General features: G+C 43.6%; 1 long non-coding RNA gene across 14 annotated transcripts in view; it reads right to left on the bottom strand.

The window, feature by feature from the left end:
• Positions 1 to 493, bottom strand: part of LOC119321075 — an 8,065-nt gene extending 7,572 nt beyond the window's left edge. For all 14 annotated transcript variants that reach the window (XR_005155109.1, XR_005155107.1, XR_005155104.1 and 11 more), the window contains exon 1: positions 10 to 493. This is a non-coding gene — a long non-coding RNA (uncharacterized LOC119321075). The remainder of the gene's footprint in view (positions 1 to 9) is intronic.
• Positions 494 to 3,840: the final 3,347 nt, after the last annotated feature.

Raw genomic sequence — 3,840 nt, forward strand, 5'->3', positions numbered from 1 at the left:
AATACGTACCCCCGAATGGAGATCCTCAACAGTCAATCATTGGCGACAGCGAGCACTTTGCCGCCGACTGTATGGCCTTCTGTAATTGTGCACATCATGCCTCGAGTCATAAGCCTATGGAGGAAAACAACACAAGAAGATAGCTTGACGCCGATGTGCGTGGGGGTGGCTGGCGGCGGAGCTTGCCGATCCTGGAGACGAAGGGCGCACGCAGCAGCGGCCATAGCCGAGCCCGTCGCGGCTCCGCCCCGAGCTGTGCGTGGCAGCGGATCCGCGGCGGCGGCGGCGTCCTGGGGATCCTGATCCGCGACGAGCAACGTAACCGAGGCGTCGGTGGTAGCGGTGTCCTCGTGATCGACGACGGCTGCGTCTGCCCGGATCGGCGTCGGCGGATGCGGTTGCGTATCCTCGGGAGACGAGGAGGAGCGGATCGGAGGGCGGCGGCAGCGAGATCGCACGAGAGGAGGGTGGCTCTGTGTCCTGGACGGATCGATAGGGGCGGTTTTTTGTGGGGTGTTTTTTTGGCTAAGTGCGTGGGGTAGGGTGGGGTACGGGACGAAAAAATTCCTACTAAAAAACCGGACGAAAATGGTGGGATGAAAAATAACTGACGAAGACTACCAACTTGAGACATTAAGAGTAGAGATAGTAATCCTTGGTTTTGCTCAAAAAAAAAAGGTGGTCTTTGGTAAGTGTAGCAAAGCTAGCACAATAGTGTGTGGATTGAAGTCCTGAAACATATCCCCATCGTCCATATGATCGTTGCACCAATATTGAGTACACATTCCTTTACACTAGCCCTTGTGACCCTTGCGAAATGGTTCTAGTAGTTGTCTTTTCCGATGTTCGTCAAAAGAGGAAGACATGTGACCAACTTGTTAAATTTAAAATAAATAAGAAGTAAAACTGTAATTTACAAGCACATTGTGGTTTTGCTTCTTGTTCTAAAACAATAATTCTACTTGCTTGTGGCTCTAGTAAAACTGACAATTAAGTATAGCTAGGTAATTGCATGTGAAAAAAATATCTCAGAGACATCTCCAGTATGTCATAATGCACGTGCATTGCTACCGGCAAAAGGCGAGGAATTCTTTCAAATGTGTCGTGACAAACGTTAAAATTCCTCTCCTATGTCTCCTGCCAGTTCCTTAAAAGAGGTATACGTGCTTTTGAGTGAGTGACACTCAGACTAGCGTTAGGGCCTTTTGTCGCTTGATCGGCAAACGAAAATGATTGGATGGGCTCTTCGCCGGTCCATGACCTTTAAAAGAGGTTATGTCTAGGTCCTTGCCCTAGTTATTGCGCATCTAGTTAAGTGATTCAATGAAACATAAAAAGAAAAAAGAATGCACAAATTTACCCATAAAATCAATGGAAAAGGACTTGATCCTTAAAAAAAATAAAATTAGATGTGCTTTAGCAAAACACACTCGTCTGTAATAGATAAGCAGTTCTTTCTTCATGAAGAACTAACAAAAGGCAAGTGTTTTTCTCGCCGATCACCATGTACATGCATGTAGATTTACAGGTTTGCTATTTCACATCTAGATGTGAAATAGCTATCTCACATCTAAGCCTAGGGCCGTCAGATCTTATTTTCTGTTTAAGATTCGCGCAGTTTGTTCGGCTCGCTCGCGGTCGCTGGCGTCGCGCGCGGCAGCCCGTTTCCTGTGTACGTCCCGCCTGCCTGTCGTGGGCTTTTTTGTTTTTTTAGACACCGCACATGCCAGCTGTGGCCTCTTGTCTCGCCTGCCCATTGTTGGCTTTTTTTATTTGTGGGTCTCCCGTTTTTGTTCTTTGTGGGCTTTCAGCCAGGGAAAACAAGAATTGTTTTTTTTTCATAGAGGAAAGTTTGTCTAGTCGTTCTATGTCCTTGTATAATTTCCTGCTACCTGCCTATTGTTTTGTTTTTTGTCTCCCAGGAGCGAACATGTGTGAATGAGCTGACACATAAAAGGCTTTTTTTACTAGTTTTTGGAGAAGCTTTCAGCCCTTTTTTGGTCTTCTTTTTTGTTTTTTTGTTTTTATTTTTGTTTTCGCCTTTTTCAAAAACTCATGATTTTTGTTGGTGTCTCACATATAAGTCCCTCACCGTTTGATCAGCAGTCTTTTTTTTTCATGCGAGCCCTTGATTCCTGTAGTTTGCCGCGTCCATTATGTGCTCGTGTGGTTTTTTTCTTTTGATGAAAATGTGCTCGCGCAGTTGCCGTCTCCATTGTGCTCACATTGCTGTTGTGTTTTTTTGGGCCCATTATGTCCTTAGTCGTTGTTTGCTGGCCTGTGTTCCCCGCGTCAGTGTTTGGGCCTGTTTTTTCCTTGTCCCCCGACCTTTTCACATCCATGTGAGTTGTTCGACCACCTCAAAAAAATGTGAGTGGTTCGTGATTTTCTAAAAGAAAATTGTATAATTTTTGGAATTTTTTTTGTACAAATCAGATCGACTATTTGCTAATTCTCTCCACATGATTAATTGTTGTACGGTTCATATAATTTGTTCTGTCTGGTGGATGTTGTGGCTTTTTGTCCTCCATTTGTCCAGTGGAAAATTTTATACTAAATTACAAAATCACATTAGATGGTTTTTTATGAGGTCTCATCCAAGTTTTTTACCGGTTGATTTAGTTTTTGTAATTTTTATGCAAGCGTTGTCCCCGCCTTGTTGGTCGATGTTTTGTTTGTCGCATCCTTTTGTTGGTCAGTTTGGCTCCACACTTTTTGGCACATTATCGTGTTGTGCTGACAAGCCATTTCGCTACGTTGTTTCTAGGCCAAGGCGTAGAATTAGAAGAGACAAAAAAAAGTGAAGGCTATTGTAGTTGTTACCTTCTCTGTTCATTTTCACATTGTCTCCCATTTCTTCTAAGCTTTATCAAGATAAAATTAGCAATGTTTCATCTGAGTTGTTATCCATCAGATCTTGCTGTTGTAATTTAGTGCAAATTTTTAATCTCGCATGTCGGCCGATGTCTTCTTCTACCGCGTTGTTACCTTTTGTTCATTTGTCGTCCCGTCCGTGTTGTACATATGTTTTTTATTGGGCATCTTTCCGCACGCGTTCTTGTGTGCCCATGTCATTTGGCAATGTCGTAGAAATCAAAGAGGTAGGTTATGCGCTTGTCCCGGTTGCAAGTCTACCTTCAGACTCTTAACTCGGTTCATACTTTGTTTTTCATCCTGGTTGCAAGTCCATCTTTTACTTGTCACTCGGCTCATAGTTTGTAATTTTTATAGTTGCAAATCCATCCTCTACTCACAAATCGTATCGTAGTTGGTGTAGTTGGCCTCATAGTTCTCCCTATTGCAAGCCCACCCTCGACTCGCAACTAAACATGTACTCCCTCCGTTCGGAATTACTTGTCGTAGAAATGGATGTATCTAGATGTATTTTATTTCTAGATACATTCATTTCCGAGACAAGTAATTCCGAACGGAGGGAGTATTTTATTTTACACTCCAGTTGCAAGTCCACCTTTGACTTGCAACTGGGTCCATAGTTTGTTTATCCTAGTTGTAGGCCGACCATTTACTCACAACTGGGTGCACTGTTTCATCGTTGTCCTAATTGCAGGTCCATCGTCGACTCGCAACTAGGTTCATACTTTTGTTGTTGTCAAAGTTGTAAGTTCACCCCCGACTCTAACTAGGCCCATATTTTTTTTGCAGGTAAGGCCCATAGTTTGTTGTTGTTCTAGTTGCAAGTCCATCGTCAACTCGCAACTGGGCCTCTATTTTGTTTTTTTATCTTAGTTGCGAGTCCACTCTCGACTCGCAACTGAGCTCATAGTATGTTGTCGTCCTAGTTACACGTCCATTCCCGACTTACGAAGGGTGTAGTTTTGT

This window comes from Triticum dicoccoides, chromosome 6B (assembly GCF_002162155.2).
Source record: "Triticum dicoccoides isolate Atlit2015 ecotype Zavitan chromosome 6B, WEW_v2.0, whole genome shotgun sequence".
NCBI lineage: Eukaryota > Viridiplantae > Streptophyta > Magnoliopsida > Poales > Poaceae > Triticum > Triticum dicoccoides.